We start from the raw sequence: 24,188 nt of genomic DNA on the forward strand, positions 1-24,188 counted from the left end.
ATTCATTCACTCATTCAAACCCGACCACAGGCACATCAACGTGTTTCCGATGAACTCTAACAAGCCGGAAAGGATATATATTATATTAAATTATGAGAAATTTTCTACAACCGAAACTTTTAACTTTTAAGTAGTCTCGACGTTTCAGAGCCTGCTCGGTTAATTCTTCAGGGTTGACAATTGCCCTTTGTCACCCCAGAAGAAACTGTCTACATCACAGTGGATCTGAATTAGAACCCATTCCCCCCCCCCCCCCCAAAAAAAAAGAAAACATAAAATGGGACGACCATGACCTTGACGCGTGATTAGTCACAGTTCAGAAGGATTTCCACTGGTATATAGGTAAGTCTCTTTACTGTTACCTTTCACCGCGGAAACATAAGCGGGGATGGTCTGAAAAAACCAATTTAATGAAATCAGCACGGAATTCACGAGAAAGAAGAGGTTTAGCTTGATGTTTTTTTTTTCAATCCGCTTCAAGAGAAGGCATTTTCTAAACAGGGAGAGTGCCCTTATAAAGTGAGTTCCGTCCTCAAAACTGTCAGCAAAAAAAAAATGGCTGAGGCTTAACTTGGTTAAGCCTGGAGAATGCGAAGCATCATCGTGTCGCGTAATTTGGAGGCGCACAACCACAGCTACGGCATGAGGTGGGCCCCCGTTTCTTCACTGTCGTGACGTCATCGTGTCACGTGGTGTGACGTCATGTATGACGTGATTTGGAGGCGCACAACCACAGCGACGGCGCGAGGTGGGCCCCCGTTTCTCTACTGTCGTGACGTCATCATGTCACGTGGTGTGACGTCATATATCACGTGACTTGGAGGCGCATAACCACGGTGAAGGGTTGAAGTGGTAGCTAAAGTAGTATGCTTCGCATAAAAAAAAGAAGAGGGGTGTATGGTCTTGCAGTTACGTCCTTGTTAATATGTTCTTGCGCGTGTATTCGCATATCGCAGGACTGGTAAGTTGGTTTCAGTGCGAAAAAAAAAGCTTCATAATCTGCATGCAACAGCTATTGACCTATTTCAATAGCTTCTTAATCTATGTCAATAGGTTAAGAATTTTGCAGGATACGGTGGCCGCAGCTGGCGAAGGACAGGGTAAATTGGAGAGACATGGGAGAGGCCTTTGCCCTGCAGTGGGCGCAGTCAGGCTGACGATAGTGGTGATGATGACAATGATAAAGGAGCACGTCGTTTATTCTTACATCGTGAACTTTGTTAAAAATGTAGTTTATTCACCGCAATGAGCACGGTTTTCAGAAAGGTTAGTCGTGAGACACTCAGCTAGCAGTATTCATAAAAACATCGGTTTAGCTTAAACCATAACATTCCACTGGACGCGTTGTTTTTCGATTTTGAAGAAAGTATGAAGAAGTTCCCATTAAATATTTTTTTTAGACATCCACGTTTGAATCTTATTGATGTCTAATTTTCGATTGGATGCATAGCTTCTTCAATAACCATCAGTTCTATCAATTCTTTGTAAATGGTAATGGACATATATCTCCTTAGACCTCCTTTGCTACTGTGGCTCCAAAAGATGCAGTACTCGGCCCTTTCCTTTTCCAAATTTTGATTACTGACCTGCCGTTTTGGTATTATATCTGCCGACATAATTTCGTGATGGCTACATACTGTAACGTCATGTCAATAACAGCAGCCATACCTTACTACTGCAAGCTGACCAAAAATACATTTAATTGGTGCAGGAGATGGCTGATGTCTCTACAGATTAATAAAACGTCGCTAAATATGTTCACCACCTAAAATCATAACTTTAGCCTAAATACCTTAGCTCTAGCTCCGAAATTTTTGCAGTTTACTCTACCTTCGTTTCATCATATTTCTCTGAGATAACTCGGTCACCGTGCATTGCCAATATTATTAAAGGCGCCAACCGCGTGCTTGGTTATTTACAGCGTAGCCTGCGATTACACCTCCCTCGTTAAACGTGTTGGCCTATTTGGTGCATGTTCGTCCAAAACTGAACTACGCAGGCACAGTTTGCAACCTGCATCTCACAGATCTTTCTCTGGTCCTTAAAGTCTTGCAATATCGTGCAGTAAGATTCATTCATTCTCGTTACTCCTTTCAATCAAGTGTTACCGAACTGAAGTCACTATCTTATCTTCCATTCCTCTATTCTGGTCGTTAGAGGGCCATTCTCTGGCTTCTTCATAAATTCTGCCACTCATAAGATACAAATTGTGTCATCATACCTTCTGGTATGATGACAAACAATCATGGTACAGCAGAGCACGTATCACAGCGCATCGCAGCGCTTTCTTCGCGTAGAGAACGAAAGACTTGAATCACCTTACTGCCGACACAGTTCATCACACTCATCCGGCATCCCTCAAGGTGTTCCCTGGAAAAAATTTCGCCAAGCTGTAACAACCCACCCCTTAATACCCCAAAGGGCATTTGAGTTATAAACAAGTAAATAAATAAATAAATAATTATAATGAAGTCATCGTCGAACTCCTTGAATAGGGCCCCAGTACGCTGCTGGGACATATCCATTGATACCAGAGCACTACCCTCAGCTAGTACGCAGGAATGCACGTTCTAGTAGATCGAGTTGTCGATTCCTGTAAAAGCCGCATGGAACAGTAACGTGCTGCTGTTGTCATTGCGTCTCCGAGGAACCCTTTAACCTGGTCGCACGACGCTAGCACACAGAAGGAACTAGTCGTGCTCCACAAACAAGGAATATGTGCGGCCAGAAGAGTAATGCCCCGTGTCACACTTCCTCCCCTCCTGAGCTCTACTCTTTTCATATGCACGCTTCAACAACCGTCAATTTACTGACACTTTACGCGTGCAGATTCCTTTCACTTTGAATTTTAATATAACTATGTACTTGAGTGACCCGGTGACCCTGGCGTCACTGACACTCGGTGACCCTGCTCCGAAGCATGAGGAGCCTACCGAGAAGATAAGCATGTCTACTGATTTAGCTCAAGCTCCACCAGTCACCGCAGTAGTTCCTCTTGGTCCCCGTTGACGATTCCTGTATATGATACCTGGCCATAACCATTTTCTGAGCTGCGGTAAATGCTAGGGCACTTATCGCGGCCCACATCAACTTTATTTTGAGTGAGAAGAATACAGCCTAAAGCTTCACCCTCAGCTCAACTAAGCGCGCCTTAGTCATTTAATACAGATTGTGCTCTCGCTACTGCGATATTTTCCTAAACGGGGCTTCGATGTAGTTGTACAGACGTACAGGTTTACTGCTTTCTAGCGCAGCATTCTCGACACGAGAATGCTTGAAGCAAGAAACTGCTGCGGCAGTAGTGACATCTGAAATCGATATTTCGCTGTGAAAGCGTAAATTTTCATGAAACTCGAAGCGCAGTCTTGCAGTGTCTTGTAAAGCATCCATTCTTCGCACCACCGCGCCTTTAGTAGTTAAGCAGGCATACGTGCACTACAATAACTTGCTATTAAAACGAAGCGTTTGTTTCAGTGCGATGGGATTAAAAGCGTCATCGAAGAAAATACTCGGCGATGTCCGGCGTCTTCTGCCGTAAAACTCGTCAACTGGTCGACAGGGTATGTGACGTTGACTACGCGATAACAACAAGCGCTAATTGATCAATAGGGTGTGCGACGTCATGAGATCACGTGAAATGTTCGAGTTGGCAAGTGCGCAGCACAGGTGACGTGGCAGAGCGCGATGGCAGTTCGGCATCAGTTGGCAGGTGTGCTTAGTTGTGTGGAGACGTGCCTATACAGCTGCGTGTATCTCGCTCAAATGGAGCCACAATAAACGTGGCATGTGTCTACCGTAAGGGAAAATCCCCGCAAGCGCAGCGGTCGACCACGGAAGTATGTCGCCGAAGATGGAGTACAGATGGAGCCACAGTGGCGGCTTACCATTATTTTCAAAATTACAATAGAAATCAAGCTATTTTTTTTTCTCTGCATAGAGTATACGATATACTCTAGGCAAACTGTGAGCGTGAGAACAGCATTATTTTTTTCTAATAAAAACATGTAGACAATTCGGTCGAAATAAGTGTGTAGGAAATAAAAAACAATCACTAATAAAGCGCTTTTTGTATACTGCAATAACTTTAGTGCAGTAGCTATAAGCTGAAATGCTGAACAATAAGGTGTAAATATCCGGCCTCGGTCTGTATTAGTTGCTGAGAAAAATTCATCGCAATATGCCCCAATATACATGGTAAAGATGACGCTTACCCTATATCCTTAAAGGAAGAGCTAGAGTCTGGGAAGGCATAGAATTCAACGGGCAGTCTCATCGGTTCGAATCCCTGTCACAAATTGCACTCCAACTTGATTGTGAACATGCAAGCTGTATGCAAATAAAAATGGTATTGCGCAACCCGGAGCGCTGTACAACGCACGATTACTCAAAGTTTTGGTACGAATACTGTAGGGAATACTGGCACAACATTCAGGTTAGCCAGTGGTCGGTATATATTGACACATGCCTTCCTTAGAAGATGAGGAAGAACGCAACGGGCCATTGGAGAAAGACGAAGTGACTCTGCTCCGTCTCGTGCTGACCTGACTGGCTGCTGGTGTTCCTCGGCGCAGGAGACTTCTTTGTAACGTTACGTTACAAATCTGGTGGAGGTGCGGGGTACGCTTCCAGCGCATAATCTACCTCTCACTACGGAGCTTACTCCGGTACATCAGCGCCTCGGCCGCCGCCTACGTGGAGAGCCCCCGGAATTCGGACCCCTTCCGGCCGCTACCAGGTCGACGCAGCCTCGGGCCCCTGTAACACCTGCGGTAATGACATCTGAGAGTAGGCTTCCCGCAAACATCCTCTGCCATCAGCCGCGAACACCACCGTCTTTTCATGGAGACGTGTTCGAGGACGCCGAGGACTGGCTTGAGGCCTTCGAGCGTGTGGCGCGTTATAACGGGTGGACCGATGAGCGTAAGCTCCACAACGTCTACTTTGCTCTTGAAGAGTCGGCGCGGACATGGTTTGAAAACCATGAGGCTTCCTTTCCATCCTGGGAAGCCTTCTGTCGTGACTTGAAGACCACTTTTCCAAGCGCCGACCGCCGGGAGCGAGCAGAAGCTGCGCTGCACTCGCGCAACCAGCGCCAAAACGAGAGCGTGCGCATGTTTTATGAAGACATGACGCGTCTTTTCAAGCGCGCAGACCCACAGATGCCAGAAGACAAGAAGCTGCGCCACCTGATGCGAGGCGTGAAGCAAGAACTTTTCGCAGGACTAGTGCGCAGCCCACCGCGCACTGTTGCGGAGTTCCTCAGTGAGGCTACCACCATGGAGACGACGCTACAACACCGGGCTCGTCAATACAATCGCGACGTGAACATCATTGGGTCCGACGCACTACCTATGCAGGGCGGAAGCGATATGGATGCACTACGCAACCTCGTCCGTGCTGTCGTGCGAGAAGAACTGCAAGCACTCCGGATGCCTTGCAACACGCCGTCCTTTCCATCACTAGCTGAAGTCGTCCGGGACGAGGTGCGTATAGCAGCTGAGCGAGTTCCTGACGTTTCCTACCAGCTCGACGCGAGACCCACCTACGCGTCCGTCCTACGTAGGGCTCCCACGCAAGACAACAGTATCAATACCGCAGCTCCAGCAATGGAGCCGCAGGGTCCTCCTCGCTACACCCCTGCGCCAACCTATCAGCGACCCCGTAAGAGTCAAGTATGGCGGGCCCGCGACCGTCGGCCCCTCTGCTTCCATTGCGGTGAAGCAGGTCACCTCTACCGGGCGTGCCCGTACCGCCGCGTCGGCCTGCGCGGTTTCGCACCGGACGACCCCTGCCCCCAAATTGGCGAGCGGCCTACTGAAATCGAAAGCCACCTTGCTGCGCAACAGCATCCTGTTACGTCCGGCTACCAAGAACGTCGGTCTACGTCCCCAACAAGTTACCGTTCCTCAAGTCCGAGCTATCCCCGACGCCGACGCTCTCCCAGCCCTCGCCGGGAAAACTAATGTCAGCGGCCTTCGGAGGCAGGGTCGCTGATGTCGCGAAATGTGAAGATCCTCCGTCCTCGTCACGCCGACTCGACGAGATTTCGCTGGGGTCAGGTAGCAACAGAATCCGACGGGCTACCTTCGACCGATACGAAGACATTCCGCTTGGGACAGGTGGCGACAGCATCCGACACACTACCTCTGATTTGCGCGTAAAGATTGATGGAGCCGATGTAACGGCGTTACTAGACACCGGTGCAGATTACTCGGTAATGAGCCACGGCCTCGCCCGCGAATTGAAGAAAGTTTTGACGCACTGGTCCGGCCCGAAAATTCGCACGGCGGGAAGTCACTTGATTACCCCTGTAGGCAAGTGCACAGCGCGTGTCGGCATCCGGGGTTTTGTGTATGTCGGAGAATTCGTCGTACTTCGCGAGTGTTCCAAAGACTTGATCCTTGGCCTAGACTTCCTGCAGACTAACGGCGCTGTCATTGACCTGAAAGAAGCGCGTGTGACGTTCTCGACGAAACGGGCCGTGGAGCGCATTGAAATCGAGGATCCGGAACTCAACGTTCTGCGTATTGTCGACGATGACGTGAGGGTGCCAGCACGGTCTAGTGTGCTTGTTCTTGTGCGTCATGACTTGTTTCACGACTACGAGGGCATCGCGGATGGGCACCTCCCGCTACTTCTCGAGAAGGAGATAGCCGTTGCTCGAGGACTCGTTCAACTCCATAACGGTTGTGCTACTGTCCTCCTGACGAATTTTGCTAAGGAGATGCGGCAACTCGCCAAGGAAACGGCTGTTGCCTTCCTTCACGACGTTACTGCCTCGCCTCGTTTATGCACCGCCGGGGCCAACCCTCAAGAGGAGGCTACATCTTGCCGTCTCCTTCAAACCGTTAAAATTAGCCCGGACTTGACGCCCGATCAAAGGAATCTTCTTTCGGCTCTTCTGACTGATTTCGCAGACTGCTTCGCCACTGGCTCCAAGGTCGGTCGTACTCCTGTCGCCAAGCACCGCATCATAACCGATGAGGCCACGTTACCGGTATGCCAACGCCCGTACCGGGTTTCTCCTAAGGAACGTGAAGCCATTCAAACGCAAGTGAATGAGATGCTTGCGGACGACGTAATCCAGCCTTCGACGAGCCCATGGGCGTCGCCAGTAGTCCTCGTCAAGAAGAAAGATGGCACCCTGAGATTCTGTGTCGATTACCGGAAACTAAACAACGTGACCAAAAAGGACGTCTATCCGCTTCCCAGGATTGATGATGCCCTCGACCGTCTACGCGATGCCAGGTACTTCTCCTCATTAGACCTCAAAAGCGGATACTGGCAAATCGAGGTGGATCAGAGAGACCGAGAGAAGACTGCATTTGTGACGCCCGACGGCCTATACGAGTTTAAGGTGCTTCCGTTTGGTCTTTGCTCTGCGCCGGCCACGTTCCAACGTATGATGGACACGGTTTTATCAGGTCTGAAGTGGCAGTCGTGCTTAGTGTACTTAGATGATGTCGTCGTTTTCTCGCCTACTTTCGAGCAAACCTGGACCGGTTGCGCATTGTGCTTCAAGCACTCAAAGGCGCACAATTAACGATCAAGCCGGAGAAATGCCATTTCGCTTTCAAAGAACTTCGCTTTCTCGGCCATGTTGTCAGTGCACAGGGCGTTCTCCCTGATCCCGACAAGACTACCGCAGTGTCAAGTTTTCCACGTCCCAGCGATAAAAAGGCACTTCGGCGATTTCTGGGCCTTTGCTCTTACTACCGACGCTTCGTCCAAGATTTCTCCAAGATAGCTGAACCATTGACAGCACTAACCAGAGAAGACATACCCTTCCTGTGGGGAGGCGATCAAGAACAAGCTTTCCAGGAGCTCCGAAGCCGCCTCCACAGGCCCCCCATACTCGCCCATTTCGATGAAAACGCAGCAACTGACGTCCACACTGATGCCAGCAACGTTGGCCTTGGGGCTGTACTTATCCAGTGGCAAGATGGCGTAGAACGAGTTATAGCTTACGCGAGTCGAACACTATCCCGATCGGAGGCGAACTATTCAACGACCGAGAAGGAGTGTCTTGCGGTAATCTGGGCCATAAGCAAGTTTCGACCATACCTGTATGGACGACCCTTCCGTATTGTCAGCGACCATCATTCGCTGTGCTGGCTGGCCAGCCTCAAAGACCCGTCTGGACGCTTGGCTCGATGGAGCCTTCGTCTTCAAGAGTATGATGTTACCGTTGTTTATAAGTCGGGACTTAAACACCAAGACGCAGATTGCTTATCACGCGCGCCCTTAGACTCCGCTGCAGTGGAAAACGCCGACGATTTTCCCTTCATTGGGGCCATTACTCAATCCCATATGGCTGACCTTCAACGCAAGGACCAGGAGCTGGCGCCGCTCATCGAGTATCTAGAAGGCCGCGGTGGTCGGGTACCGCCTGTTTTTCGTCGTGGCTTGCAGTCATACACTTTACGAAGTGGGGTTCTCTACAAGCGCAATTTTGAAAGATCACAAGAGACATTCCTGCTCGTAGTACCTATGGACCTACGGCCTGACATCTTGACTGCTGGCTGACTGGCTGACTGGACCTGACTGGCTGCTGGTGTTCCTCGGCGCAGGAGACTTCTTTGTAACGTTACGTTACAATATTGTTACGTGGCAGGAGGCGTTCACAGCTCGCAGAACACTGGTGCACTCACACTGAACAGAACACAAGCACAGGGCGCACCGGACGTCAAGACACAGGCCACTGCACAGGATTCAGGGCCCGAGCACGCGCCAAGCGCCCTCTCACTTCGTCTGCCTCATCGTCTCTGAGTCGACCCGTAGCATGACCCCCGGGCGTGAAAGCACCGTCGCGGTGCGGCTCAGCGAGTGTCAGAAGAGGGTAGGTGGTAGGGCTTAAGGCGCGACACGTGCACAATATCGGAGGGTGGAGTACGGGAATTGCACTCGGGGAAGGCAGGCTCAATCTCGTATGTGACGGCTGTGACTTGGCGCAGCACGCGATACGGGCCCACATATCGAGAAAGAAGCTTTTCCGAGAGCCCTACACGGCGAGAAGGCACCGAGAGCAATACAAGGGACCCAGGCAAGAAGGCACTGTCCAGGTGGCGGCGGTTATAGTGCTCTTGCTGAGAAGCTTGGGAGGCTTGCAAGCGGGAACGGGCGACTTGGCGAGCATGGTCAGCATGGGCAATGGCTTGACGGGCGTATTCAGAATGTGCGGGAGGGGACGTTCGATACAATGTATCAAGCGGCAGTTGAGGCTCACGGCCGTACAAGAGGTAAAACGGAGAGTATCCGGCAGTGTCGTGGCGGGAGGAGTTATATGCAAATGTAACGTATGAGAGTGCGACGTCCCAGTCTCGGTGATCAGAGGAGACGTACATGGCGAGCATGTCGGTGAGCGTCCGATTGAGTCGCTCAGTGAGGCCATTAGTTTGGGGGTGGTAAGCGGTCGTCAACTTGTGCTTAGTTGAGCACGCGCGAAGAATGTCGTTTACCACTGCGGAAAGGAAGGTGCGGCCACGGTCAGTGAGCAGTTGGTGGGGTGCTCCATGATGAAGAATGACGTCCTGAAGAAGAAAGTCGGCGACATCAGCGGCAGTACTCGTGGGGAGCGCACGCGTTATCGCGTACCGGGTGGCACAATCTGTGGCGACTGCAACCCATCTGTTCCCAGAAGTGGACTCAGGAAATGGGCCGAGAAGGTCCAAGCCGACAGGGTAGAACGGCTCCGGAGGGATGTCAATGGGCTGAAGAAAGCCAGCGGGAGCAGACGCAGGGCGCTTGTGACGCTGACACTCATCGCAAGCACCAACGTAACGGCGCACTGAGCGGTAGAGGCCAGGCCAGAAGAACCGACGGCGGATGCGGTCGTACGTGCGAGTAACGCCTAGATGGCCAGCAGTCGGGAGGTCATGAAGTTCGTGGAGAACGACTGTTCGTAAGTGCTTCGGGACGACGAGGAGAAGGTCAGGACCAGTTGGTTGAAGATTCCGGCGGTATAAAATACCATCAACGAGAGCAAAGCGGTTCAGTGAAGGGTCGGTTGGGGCGGACGTTAGGCGATCGATGATGGAGAGAAGCTCCGCATCCCGACGCTGTTCTTCGCCGATAGTTGTAAACGGAGTTACAGAGAACAGGTCAATGGTGCTTGCGCTCGTCACAGTATTAGAGTGGGCAACAGGGTAACGAGAGAGACAGTCGGCATCTTTGTGCAACCGGCCAGACTTGTAGATCACAGTGTAGTCATATTCTTGGAGTCGTAGCGCCCAACGACCGAGGCGACCGATAGGATCCTTCAGAGAAGAAAGCCAGCACAGTGCGTGATGATCTGTCACAACTGTGAATGGCCTGCCATATAGGTAGGGACGAAATTTACCAACATCCCTTACAAAAATGGATATCAACTTTCTTTAGAATTTGTATTAACATTCTATTGACTCTAGTAACCTTGTAGTAACTTTTACATTCTATCAACAATTGTTCATACAACGTTGGTAGAAGTTACTTCTTTGTATGTACTCCTGTCAATAAAAAGTTACTAGAAACTAATTTTTACATTCTATGTACCTTTGTCAATACAAAGTTGGTAGACTGTTACTTCTTTGTATTTACTCCTGTCAATAGAAAGTTACTAGAAAATCTGGGCGCAGTTTGACACGTTGAGAGAAGTAAATGAACAAACTGCATGGCGTTCGAGGTGATTAACACTATTTTGTTAGCATAATCGTGACGACATCTTATCTGATTACATGGTGGAATCTGTTGCAGCTAGTCAACAATTTCACTATATCGAAAAGCGACCAACATTATTCGCAGCAAATGCGTCTGGAATGTAATCAGGATATGGGAAAACGTTTTAAAACAAAAGGTATATTCCATTTTAATACTTTATGTACTTTACGTACTGTTGTGAGCAGAAATACTCTAGAAAGTGACAAAACATTTTTGGTCATGCGAATAGATGCCTCAAATCATGTACTGTAGGCGAACACTTCAAAGCTATTAAAATAACCTTGAACACGAAACAAACATTACACTCACATTCCCTTAGCCGAGCATATTCTATTAACATTCGTTGATAGGAAGTTCATACAATTTCCTTACTGCTTTCTATGTACTGCTGTCAGTAGAAACATACTAGACACCGACAGAACGTTTTATAATGAAAATAAATGCCTAAATTAATTAAGTACTCTAGCCTAACATGTCAATGCAACTAAAGCAACCTTGAACACGAAACAAACATTTGCAGTCACATTTTCTTAGGGCATATTTTATCAACATTTGTTGATAGAAAGTTCATACAATTTTCTTACTGCTTATATACTGCTGTCAATAGAAATATACTACGAACCGAGAAAGCATTTTGGTGATGCGAATAAACAAATAAAAGCCTAAAATAATCAAGTACTGTAGCCGACAACTTCAAAGCGGCAACTTAACTAACCTTGAAGACGAAACAAAAATTTGCAATCACATTCCCATAGCCGAGCACGCTGTGGATTTTTAAAAATTTCAGTTCAATTTTCTCAATACTAGCTTTACTGCTTTCGCATTTTCGAGTGCGGGGAAAAGGGCAAAGTTCATAACAGAACATTTATCCCGAAATTCAGAAACGTGCCTTGAATTGAAGACATTTAGTGACAATTTTTGATTGTATGAAGTCTACGAAAAAAGTTACCAGCAAACGAAATAATTTTGGTACAAAGTGAATGAATTCATAGAATACTCAAGTATTATTGCCTCGCACTTCAAGGAAATTAAAAGAACTTTAAGAAAAAACAGGAGCTAGTGACATATTGTGTTACATAAGCGCAATGGTGACTTCGTTACAGCGAATCAGTTTCGCTGATGGCTCATTCTACACGAAAACAATGCTTTCTGCTGCGTATTCGTCCTTAAATTCTGTACTCGGGCAGTCATTAAACAGATTTAACATTTCAGAACTAACAAAGAATTTCAGCAGAGCTGTACAACAACTCTGCCAATTCGAAACACGTTGGTGTTGCTATTGTTGTAATTCTTGATAGGTCATATTTTAACGTGCAGTTGAACAGTGATGTACCGTACGACGGTGCTAAAACACACTAGCATTAAGAGGGTTTCGCTCTGAGGTTTCAGAGGGATTATTGTTGCGAGCTACAAAAAAATTCAAGTTTAGCATTGCACCGATGTGTTTCCACACTCATTGAATGACACGTTCTCGCTAGCCCAAATGGCGCCCAAATTATACCACCAGCTTCCTGAACCTGCACCGCAAGCACACTTTCCCTGCACACTGCCCGCCATGCAAAAGTGCCCGGTACACTATGCCACTCCACGTGGGAGCGCCCAATTTAAACCCTCGCACTACCCTCCTCCTCGAGCGACCAGCAATGGCTGATCGCACGGGACTGAAAAACCCCGCGTGAAAAGGGCCGCACCGCTTCGCGCTCTGAGTAAATTCTGTGTAACGTGTGCAGGCTTACAGCTTCGAGAACTCAAGTTGCTTCGTTCCTCGGCGACTGTACATGCGAAATTTCAGGCAAGGCAATATTAATTTTTATTCATGTTCGGCGATACTATACTATAAAGGCCGATACTATAAAGAGAAGTATAGAGAAACAAAACAGGTAACAGCGGCCCGCTGTACTCAACTGCGGTAACAAGGGCTTTGCATGAGGAAGGTGCACGGCAATTGGAGCACTATATAAGCCCTCATTCTTGACTTGTTACATTTTTCGCTAGTACTGAGCCACAGAGGAGCTTCCAGTATGGAAAAAGCTAGGGTGAGAGCAGCCCCCACTTTGAGCACCGCTAAAGCACAGGCGCAGTGCCTCTTCCGCATCTTCACTTGCATCTCCTTCAACGCAAACACGGTACGAAGCTGTGGCGAGGGAAAACGTGGTGATAGCTGTATTTTCTATCTTCCCGTAATGCAATGATTAAGGAATCCTGGAATAAAGTGTTGGGTTTTAACGTAGTCATACGGAGTAGACGCGCGAAAGCATGTGTTCATTCTTCGCCTTTTCTTACTGCCATCAGCGGACGTGAGGCCGAGCCGAGGACCGCGTAAGGCCGAGGCAAAAAGCAATCAAGGAAGCACACAAAAAGACTACGGTAGCGCGACTGTTGGCGGGGCTCGCTCGAGCAAAGAGCGTGCAAGGTGTCCAATGACGTGATATAAACACACACAAAACAGAGGCGATGCTGCAGCGCAGCCTTGAAAGTTTCGCGCGTCACGCTAGAGCGGCGTACACACACACACGTACACTAAATCGCATGAGCCAAGCTGTGTAGAGTACGCTAAGCCACACAATATGCGAAAATAAAAACCGAAACCAGTAGCGTTTGGCAACATCATCATCATTCCTTATTCTGCGACGCAGTTACGGGGAGCTGAGTTATAGCCTTAGAACAAGGCAGACAGTGCAGCCGTGCAGCGGCTGCGGCTCTCCTGGCCCCAGATGCGTCGCCTGTAGCTGCCCGGTTTTCCAAGCTTTCGTTCGCAGCGCCGCCAGAAACAGATGGTTGTGAGTAGTCGCATTTTTTCACCTCAATCATTCCAATTTGCTGACTTTGTAATTGAAACAAAATATTTTGTCGTTTAATGCAACAAGTTTGTGGCAAAAAGGGCTTTATCGATTCTTTTTTTAATGCGTGTAAAGTTAGGCGACATTAGCGCCACCTTTCCGTTCGCTGGCGGCGGATTGCGAGTCTCATGTTGGCCGCGCGCTACACTATCTTTTTTAGGACGCTGAAACGACTCTTTGTTGGCGGGTGCGACGGTTGTGAAGTTCTGGGTGCGTTTCTTCAGTTTGTTTGTGTTAAATGTGCTGCCTCGTTAGTGTTGTGGTAGTGTGACTGAACTCGGAAGGTGACAGATGGCTCCAGTGCTGCGGAAGACGTTCTTACGCGCACGCAGTGCTCAAAAACTGCTCTGACGTACTGCACGCAACCACGCCGAGAGCGGCCGGCGCCCGATGCCCGATAGAAGAAACGGCTTGCCGTGAACGTTGACAAATGTAAGTACAGAACTGGAAAATGACTTCTGCGATGTGTCGGGGGTATGATTGAGGGCTGCGAATGCATTTGGGTTGGTCTTCACGCCTTGTTCGCAGTGAGGTGCAAAATGCGGGCACCACGCGATCGTTTGCAGAGAGAAGGTGTTCTGACACGCTCGCTTGCCAACTATGCAACTTTTAACCCGCCGCCTCACGCTCTTTGCGTCAGCTCCTCGGCGCACGAGTTATGTGATAGAATTTGGTTGCACGCCGAGAACTATGGGGTGCTAACGAAAAGTGCTTGTAGCGGCGTGCGTCTTTTGATTCTGCTGCCTGAGTGTTTACTGGATAAGGAGCATTGCCCGTTCTACGTCGCAGTCACATCAAGTGCTGTGTTTCTTGATAGTTCTGTTCAACGAAACGACGATTAAAAATAGCAGAACCATTCCATTGCAGTGTAGCTGAGGTAATCGCACAATGGAAGGTTTGTTGTCATTTTATTTTTTTACGTTCACTACATTTATGTCATTCCCTCATTTTCAGTCTGAAGCGATAAAAGTATAACGTGATTCGCGAATAATAGCTTTAAGAAAAGTATGACAAGCTTTGTAAACCATTTTTTTGCTAACTATTGGAGGCATAGGTAATTAATCATTAGCCTCCACTCATGAACACATTGGACTGAACAGCTAGAGGTTGTAATGGGATGTGCCTTCTGTGATGTTTATGAAAGCATGGCTCTAATGCAGCCTTTCTTCAAATGCACCCGCAGTCAAGCCCTGTACAGCTGCTCCACCGGTATCATCACGCTACTTTTGCACCAGCTTTCATCTGTCATCGAGCCAATGCTACCTCAACCAGAGGCAAATGACATCAAGACCTGCTGGTTCAGCCTATCAGCCATTGACACTGGATATCAAGCATGTGCCACTTGTAAAAGGATAGGTAGACAAGTGGGTACATTTTCCTTGTCTTTTTTAGCCTGCCAAAAATCTTCTGGTCCAGGCTTCCTCTCTCTTTCGTTTTTTTTTTCTTTTAAAAGAGGACCAAGAGAAAGGGAAAAGATATTGCGGGCATCATGAAAGCACTCCCCTAGTCAAGTGCATTGTGTTATAGTGTGAAATGCTTTTTATAGTTTTTTCCCTCATGCCTCTCGTGCTTGGAAATCTTGACCACAGTATAGACCAAATTAAAACAATTGTCTGCTTCATGACCTTTATACAGCAGTCTAAAAGCAGCAAATAAATTTTATAGGTTTACTTCAGCAGTACCTACCTCTTACAAGGTATGGCATGTTTGAAGTGAACCAGTGATGTGATAGGCATGGCCTAACGGGCAATGCATAATTGAATATTGGCGTTCAAGTGGAGCACTCTGCTTTAGAAGCATATTTGTTGCTAGCATCAATAATTGATACCTTACCAGGTTATCCTTGCATTACATGAAACCCTGTAAAGCTTATATTTTAGCTGTACGGAAGAAAGGTGCCTATTCGATATGTCATGAGCATGCTGAGGTTTTCTTTCACACTCCCTTTGTCACAACTGACTGCACTGTACAGTTGAAATGCATTTGGAATTGAGTATTGGTGCATTGTTATTTTTATTCATGCCGACGTTCAGTTACTGATTGCATTACACTAGCTGAGCCTAAGTCAACAAATATTGCTGTGACCTTAACAAGACCCCTGGCTTTACTTGAACCGATGCATTTGATGTTGCCTTTCTCCCGTGCCATCAAGGTTTGTAATAAGCTGTGTAAATAACTTAATTTACTTTCTCGAGGTATTTGGCAGTCGGTGGCGAGCGTTTGGCTGGAGCTGATCACAGCTTTATTGCAGAACTACAAGGACCAAGCGGATAGTATCACCTGCGATGCATATCATCTTTGAAGCAAGACGGAGCATGCCTGGAAAACCACTGCGCAGCGTGGTCACTATCACCAGGGCATCGTGCTGAGCGCTTCCTGCCCCGCCCCCGCCGAATTCCAGGAGGATAAAAGGCGCTGTCAACGAGCACTGCGCGCAGTCGGTGGCGGGCGTTTGGCTGGAGCTGAGCACAGCTTTATTGCAGGTGAGAGTTGTATTTTTTGCACTCTCAGATTTGCCTTTTGCCCACCACCGGCTGCGTTTCTGTTTAATCGTTTTATTTTGTGACCATGTCAACTTGCTTCAAATGTTCGGAAGCATTGCCCTCCGAAGGCAATTACTTAACATGTTCGGGTTGTGATAAGGTGTTTCATTATAAAAAAAAATGTTCAGGGGTTACGGCAAAGTCTGCTGCCGAAAGAGGGTTTGAAGCATACGCTGACTGGTGCTGTCCGCAGTGTGGCTTACAGAGTGGTACAGATTCAGAAAATGAAAAGGCTAGCTCGTCAAGAACTCTTGAGGAGCTCTTTGCCAAGATAGAGAGCTTGTTGCCAATTAAGGACGCCATCAGCTCACTTTCTCGCAGAGTGGATGAGTTGTTGTTGCTGAAATCTAATGTTGAGTCGCTGGGAGAATCAGTTAAAGGTATACACGCCTCTATTTCTTTTTTCTCTGAGAAATATGATGACTTAGTTAAATCCACTGCTGAACAGCAGACCACAATCCAGAAGCTTCAAGATGAAGTGCTTACTCTGAGCACCACAGTGACGGGCCAAAATGAACAGCTACTGCACCTTCAGAAAGAGATTAATGACATGGAACAATACAGTAGGCTGCAGAACTTAGAAATAATATAGGGGTTCTCTCTTAAGCAAGGTGAGCAGGTGTCTGAGACACTAAAGAACTTGGCAGAGAAGCTGAAAATTGAGCTAATTGATTCAGATATCGAAGCAGCTCATTGTCTTCCGCAGAAAAAAGGAAAAAAACCAATTTTGCTGGTGAGATTCACTTCTGTCGCTGCAAAAGAAAAATGGATGAGTCATCGAAGCCAGATCACGCCCCTAGTGCAAAAGGGAGAGCTATCTGAAATGTACTTTAACGACAACCTCACCACATCAAACAGGAAACTGCTCTGGGAGGCTAAGCAGAAAGGCAAGACAAGTAATTTTAAATTTGTGTGGGTCAAACATGGAAAAATCTTTGCTAGGAAGTCCGAAGTCTCTTCTATTTTTCGAATCCATGATTCTACTGATTTAGATAAACTAGTTTGAATCATGAACTGTACCTTTTCCCTTTGCGCCAATATTGGTGAATTTTGTAACTTAGTCTCGCCAAAGGTGGACGCATTCAGTGTAGTTCATGTAAACATACGCAGCTTACGAAAACATTGGAATGAATTTTTGGCTGTTGTTGACAACACTAAGAATACCATAGATGCATTCATACTTACAGAAATTAACATCCCTTCCACACTTCTCTCCTCTTTTTCGTTACCCAATTATTCTAGTTTCTCTTTCACACGCTCAAATCGGATAGGCGGCGGAATTCATGTTTTCGTTCACAGCAAATGGAATGCTTACCCTTTAAAGTCAACATTTTGCTTTGCTGAGTGTGTTGCATTGCAGATATCACTTTTAAGTTCGGAGGTTACACTTCTAGGAGTTTACAGGCCTCCTTCCCAAAATGTGAAAGAATTTCTTTCTGAGCTCGACAATTTTTTGGGCTCCCTATTGCCAAATCATGCTATATGCCTCATTGGAGACTTCAATATTGACACCTTGTCACCAGCACGTTCATCTGCTTGCGAGTACCTCAACACTTTGGCAAAACATGGTATTGAACCAACGATAAAAGACTACACAAGAGAAGAGTACCTGGGAAAACATTTCGTAGCTTCTTGTATCGATCACATCAATATAAGAGCTCCGTTTGCCCAGAATTTCTCTTCTGTGATTACATACAAACTTTCAGATCATTACTTTGTAGGTTCTCATATCCTTTTTCCTTCTTCAAATAAATCATGCCTTAATAAGGAGCAAATTTCATATACAGACACTGCCACATTCGATAAACTTATAGCCGACTTTAACTGGGCCTCTTTCCTCGAGGAAGCGAATTCTTTTAACGTATACGATAGATTTGTGCAGGTTGTCAGTTCCATAACAGCCTCATCACAAAAGGTCAAAGTGATCAAAAAACGTAACCCAAACCTTCCTTGGTTAACAAGGGACATTCTAAAGGCCATTGCAGAAAAAGACGCCCTTTGGACACGTTGCAAGCGTTCTCCCAACAACACACGCCTCAAAGATAATTTCAGGTTATTTAGAAACAAAGTTACTGCCATGATTCGAGCCTCGAAACGTAACTACTTCAATTCGGCTTTCCGTAACAACCAACACTCTTCGCGTAAAACTTGGTCAACTATCAATTGCCTTTTTGGACGAAACCCTAAACAATCCATTAGCGATGCATTTGCCAAATCCTTCAAAGACCTTCCCTCTGCTGCCTCTGAGTTTAATGCATTTTTCTCTCAGGTTTCCAGGAAGTTTCCATTATCCCACTATGAGGTTCCTCGGTCTTTATATTGCACAGCTTCTTCAGCTTTTCTCCCCTCTATTACACCCCAGGACCTTCACAGCATAATCTTTAGCTTCAATTCGAAGAAAGCCGCAGGTATTGACAATATCAGGATGAGTGACCTCCAACGGAACTTCACGAAACTGCAGTCGGTACTTCTTTTTATGTTGAATGGTTTTATCACTGAATGCTTCATTCCACACAATTTAAAAGTTGCCATAGTTAAACCGTTACATAAAAGTGGCTCTTTAAAAGCTATTGAAAATTACAGGCCTATTTCAATTCTACCTGCGATTGCGCAGATTCTTGAAAAGCACCTATTCCGAGTTATGTACAGTTTTGTTTTCACGAATAATATCTTATCAGAGGCACAGTTTGGTTTTATTGAAGGTAAAGGAACTGTTCTGTTATTAGAAACCTTTACTGATATCATTTACTCATGCTTTGATAATAACAAATTCCCATGTGGTCTGTTTTTGGACGCTAGCAAAGCTTTTGATTGTGTTCGGCATGACCTACTGCTAGAAAAACTTGATGTGATGGGCTTTAGGGGTCCTTTTAAAGATTTGCTGAAAGAATATTTTTCTAATCGGGCTCAAGTTGTTGAAATAAGCGGGCATCGAAGTTCTGAATCATTTTTGTCGGCAGGTGTTCCACAGGGCTCTGTTTTATCGCCTTTGGTTTTCAATTTATTTGTAAATGATTTATCAAATGCTGTCGCAAAATGTTACATCTTTCAATACGCCGATGACACGTTATTGTTGTCAACAAATACTTCGTTGCCTCTGGACATGGATGCTCTTAGAACAGATGTGGTGCATGTTATGAACTGGTTCTTAAACAATTCTATTGCTATTAATCAACAGAAAACTAAACTCATTTGTTTTCGTAATCCTCATAAAAAGCTTTCTTTTGTTGAACCATTGTTTTTACATTCTTCGCATTGTCATAATTGTTCTTGCATTCCAATTAATTTTTCAAATAGTGTCAAGTACCTTGGTATACTTTTTGACAGTGATATGTCTTGGAACAGTCATCTTACCCTAGTATGCAACAAGCTTCGTGGTTTATCATGTGTACTATACAATGTTCGTTATTTATTACCTTTTCAGACTCGCAAGCTTATTGCACATGCTCTCATTTATGGGATTCTCAGATATGGAGTCACTGTTTATTATCATTGCTCAAAGACTTGGCGAATGAAATTAAATGCGATACTAAAGAACATCCTTCGATCCGTGGCATACAACACAAATGCTTCACCTGATTGCAATTTGTTTTCGCTTTTACAGCTGCCCTCTTTTGATGCCCTCTTCCATCATGTAGTCATTCGTGCTCACTTTTGGGAGAGTACATTTTTGGTGCCTTTCATTCCTGTTCGTCCTTTTCGACATCATCCCCGTTTTACGGTACCTCGCTGCTACACTCACTATGGCCACTTCACTCGTAATTATTACATACCAAAAATGTTTAATTCTCTGCCTGATTCAATCTTTTCAGTTTCTTCGTTGTCTCTATTAAAGAACTTCTTAAAAACACATATGTCGGCAACCTAAACTGTTTCTTTGTTCTTGTTTGCCTTAGGTATTGCGGTTTATCATTGTTTGCTTGCTTTGTAACACCTATTGTTTAATATATCTGTCTTTCATCGATTGCCGAGTACTGCCCTACAAGCCTTTATGGCTTGGGCAGACTTGTCTTAAAGATTGTATTCTGTTCTCTGAAAATAAAGGTGTTTATTATTATTATTTATTTATTGCTGCAATTAGTGACAGGTAATTTCCTAAAGAACAACCTAAGTGCACATTTTTATCTTCTTTGGAACACTTGTTTGCTTGTTTCCCTTGTATTCTTAACTTAAACAGATATGAGCAGGCCTCAGCACTGGAGGGATGTGCTGCGGGACAAATAAAAAACTACCAGTCCAGCTGCTCCCTTAGGGGCACGTTTCTGAGGCTTTTATCGCTTGTAATTCTATGCAGCTTCACTTACAAGTATTGTATCTGACGCAGTGTGTGCCTTAATATTTTGATTCATTTGCTTTAGAGTGTGCCACTCTTGCCTTGACGAACTTGCTCACCTTTGTACTCTTTGTTCATACATTTTCCCCTAACACCTGGTATAGCTCCAAATGATACATTGTCTACAGCAACATGTGCATTATATTGCAATGTCTTTGTGCCATCACTTTTGAAAACAAAAGCTGCCTGAATTTTTGTGCAGACAAATCAGAAACACAAAATAATTTTCATATTTGATGGCCTGCATGTTATCTTCATATGACTGGAATGGCTAAATATCTCTTCGTGGTAGCCTAATTAGGTGTAACACGTTAATGTCAGTTCCTGTGAATATCATTCAGTCTTCGAATGTGGGGGCAGAATTGAACACAACAGCATGTTATAGCTTTTTCTTGTTCAAGGACGCATTACATTTAGTTCTAGTCTTGTGACTGCTGCTTATGCTATTACTCAGCAGCCTTATCAAACTCGCTCGGAGTGCTGCATTTTAGTGCACATTTAACTGATTGTTGCTTCTCCGTGTTTGATTCTATTAGAAGTTACTATAACTGTATACTTTGAATGTTTTCTTGTGCAGTTCTCTTGCTGCTGCATTCTGCCATGGAGGAGGCTACCTGTTCGTGCGCACGTCTCATCACTAGGACGCTACCTCTTCCGCTGGTGATGCAGACAAGTAACGACAGGGTTAATTGGAGAGGCATGGGAGAGGCCTTTGTCCTGCAGTGGGCATAGGCAGGCTGATGATGATGATGAACAACAAGCAGGCTGCCTGATATTGAGGACAAGTGTCAGGATAGTGCACCAACAAAGTTGCTTAAGCATTTCTGTGCTGATGCATTTTTATTAAAGTCAGCTCATAGCTTAATATCTACATCCATGGGGACATTTAGCATATGTTTGGCATCTGTTTGACTTTTAATTCGCTAGTGTTTGCAGCCTTTAATGTTGGTCTTAAGACAGTGTAAGCATTGTTTCACTGTGTGGGATTTTTTAGCTGTTTTGGAGAGATGTGTGTATATGCATGCAGTTTTTTTCCACGGGTTTGTTATGTGGCTCATGGAACTTTCATGTTACAGAAGAAATTATTTCGTTTCTGTGTTGTACAGGAAACTGAGCAGTATTTATATGCACCAGGTGTTTCAGGGAAGAATAAGTAGTTCTCAAAAATATGGCTTTTGCTGCAAAATATTACCAGTGTTAGCAGACACCAGAAAGCCGGTGAGGTGTATTTAGTAAGCTGGTTAACTAATTTCTGATAATTAACTTTTTAACTAACACAGGTTTGCAACTGGTTGCAGTTAGAGACTTTTAGCCAGTTGTTCGTAGTAGCCATATCAGTTTCTGGAATGTACAAAACATGATTACTTTCGCTGCTGTGGCTCGACAAAATTTGGCTGCATCGTGCGAAAATACATGCGCTTTTGAAAGCACACAGGGAAAGAAACCCCTCCAGTGCATGTAACTGCTACAAATCTCTAATGGCAACTAGACGCCTAACTCTGATAGTGAAGGAATCATATTCTTAGCGGTAAGAAACAGACACAACACCAAGATACACACACACAGGACACCCGCTAGACTTCAACTATCTTTACTGGACACTTGTACGACATAAATATGTATCACTGAGCACACGCAGGTGCCTCGTCATCTGCAACAGGTCTAACTACACCCTCCCCTCTCCTCCAAGGCATACTGTTGTGATGATAAACAATCTCTTTTTCTGCCAATGCCAGGGAGGGAGTGCTTACACACGTCACCCGCCTCTTGAATACGAAAGACTTCGATAATTTCTCTTTCTTTTTTCTCGGCTCCCAGGCCTTTCGTATTCAAGAGGCGGGTGACATGTGTGTAAGCACTCCCTCCCTGGCATTGGCAGAAAAAGGGATTGTTTATCGGCGCAACCGTATGCCTTGGAGGAGGGGAGGGCGTAGTTAGACCTGATGCCGATGACGAGGCACCTGCATGTGCTCAGTGATACATATTTATGTCGTACAAGTGTCCAGTAAAGATAGTTGAAGTCTAGCGGGTGTCCTGTGTGTGTGTGTCTTGGTGTTGTGTGTGTTCTTACCGCTAAAAGTATGATTCCTTCAAGCCGTTACCAACTAGCCCAACTTTGTTTTAACGAAGTTTCTGATAGTGAAAAGGTTCATTAATAAAAATTAGCTAACCAGCTTACTACGTAAGACTCTTCACAAGTTTTCTGGTGCCTGCCAACATTGGTAATACTATGCTGAAAAAGCCATACATTCATCTCAAAATACCTGTTTTTTGAAAATTACTTAGTCTTCCCTGAAACACCTCGTATATATGTAAGAAAAACCTAACGGGATTTAAGTGACGACGTTTTGGTTGGAGGGCCAGCCGTTTTCAAGTGTACTACAGCATTTGAAGCACACAGCTTTTGTTTCGAATGCTATACTATACTCGAAAAAGGCTGGTCCTCCAGCCGAAACATCGTGAATTAAAACCTGTTATGTTTTTCAATTGCTGTGTGTCAGTCATTGTTACTCAGAGGGAACTGAGGGGAAGCGTGCCGAAGGCAATATTCTGTTCCTCTATTGTTCTGCATAAAATATTTTGATGCATCATGCATGTGTTGTAGCGCGTATGTACACTTGTGCACAATAAATGTAATAATTTGCATTTTGCTTCTATTATTCTTTCAGCACTCCAGGATAGTGTTCACAAAATGATTTTGAAGTGATAAAACTATGTTGGTAAAAGTGTTGTACTGTGTAGTTAGCATACACTTTTCCAAAAGTTGATGTAGGAATTATACTTTCTTCGTACTTGAGTCTTTTGAATAACGGTGGCCAATTGTCGGAAGACCGTTGATAGGTTGTCGATAGACATTGTTGGTAAATGGTCGATATGAGGTATGTAAACTGTCGATAAGTGGATGATAGGAGGTATAAAGACTTTTTACGTACTTGAGTCTTTTGAATATCGGTGGCCAATTGTCGGAAGACCGTTGATAGGTTGTCGATAGACATTGTTGGTAAATGGTCGATATGAAGTATGTAAACTGTCGATAAGTGGATGATAGGAGGTATAAAGACTTTTTACGTACTTGAGTCTTTTGAATATCGGTGGCCAATTGTCGGAAGACCGTTGATAGGTTGTCGATAGACATTGTTGGTAAATGGTCGATATGAAGTATGTGAACTGTCGATAAGTGGATGATAGGAAGTATAAAGACTTTCTATGTACTTGAGTCTTTTGGATATCGGTGGCCAATTGTCGGAAGACGGTTGATAGGCCGTTACTACGTAGTATAAAGACATTTAAAAGACTTTCTATTCAAGGTTACTAGGTTCTATCAACTTTTGTCCGTAGACTTTCTAAAGAATGTTACTAGAAATTTTTGTAAGGGATCCCAGACGAGGGCCAAGCACTCTCTTTCGGTAATGGAGTAGTTCTTCTCGGAAGGGGATAGGAGACGGCTAGCATAGGCAATTACACGATGTGTGCCGCATTGACGCTGGGAAAGGATTGCACCGATGCCATGGCCACTAGCATCAGTACGGACTTCCGTAGGAGCGGACACATCGAAATGTGCCAAGACCGGTGCAGTGGTAAGCTTTCTTATAAGGTGGGCAAATGCTTGGTCTTGGGAGGACCCCCAGGAAAAACTAACATCCTTTTTAAGAAGATCGGTGAGCGGCTGAGCAATGTCGGCAAAATCTTGAATGAATCTACGAAAGTAAGAACAAAGGCCCAAAAAACTTCGGACGTCATTGCTCGAACGGGGTACTTTGAAGTCTTTTACTGCTC

The 24,188-nt window shown here is 45.5% G+C and overlaps 1 long non-coding RNA gene across 2 annotated transcripts; it reads left to right on the forward strand.

Moving 5' to 3' along the window:
* Positions 1–13,450: 13,450 nt before the first annotated feature.
* LOC149344303 (uncharacterized) lies at positions 13,451–22,098 on the forward strand. 2 transcript variants are annotated; one of them, XR_016283195.1, is made up of 4 exons: positions 13,451–13,967; positions 14,696–14,899; positions 15,787–16,018; positions 20,989–22,098. It is a non-coding gene; the product is annotated as an uncharacterized LOC149344303 (long non-coding RNA). The 2 variants fall into 2 exon arrangements; XR_016283194.1 differs by having other exon boundaries at positions 13,458–13,967; positions 14,719–14,899; positions 20,989–22,097.
* The last annotated feature ends 2,090 nt before the right edge of the window (positions 22,099–24,188 follow it).

This window comes from Amblyomma mixtum, chromosome 5, assembly GCF_055824585.1.
Source record: "Amblyomma mixtum isolate Tamu chromosome 5, ASM5582458v1, whole genome shotgun sequence".
Taxonomy (NCBI): Eukaryota; Metazoa; Arthropoda; class Arachnida; order Ixodida; family Ixodidae; genus Amblyomma; species Amblyomma mixtum.